The following is a 270-nucleotide window of genomic DNA, read 5'->3' as shown; positions in this document are numbered from 1 at the left end:
CTTGGGATGCAGATTTCTTTTTCTGCTGGAAAATGCCTACGGATGATTTTGGTCACTCAACTGGAACGTCTTGAAGCCTGAGAGAAAACATCCTTTCTTTATTTTTTCACACTTGATTCATCCAGTTGCTGTGTTCCCGTTAGGTGAATGGCAAGTATTTAATTATGGAAATTCCTATTTATAACAGATGACCGGAATGATGTAGTTTTTTTCCAGTTTGCAGCGTGAATGAACTTTCTATTTGCTTCTCAGTCAAGGTCTTGTGTTCTC

The sequence above is a fragment of the Penaeus monodon genome, chromosome 29 (genome assembly GCF_015228065.2).
Source record: "Penaeus monodon isolate SGIC_2016 chromosome 29, NSTDA_Pmon_1, whole genome shotgun sequence".
NCBI classification, from domain to species: domain Eukaryota; kingdom Metazoa; phylum Arthropoda; class Malacostraca; order Decapoda; family Penaeidae; genus Penaeus; species Penaeus monodon.
The sequence above is the reverse complement of the archived record's forward strand: the minus strand, read 5'-3'. Positions refer to the sequence as shown.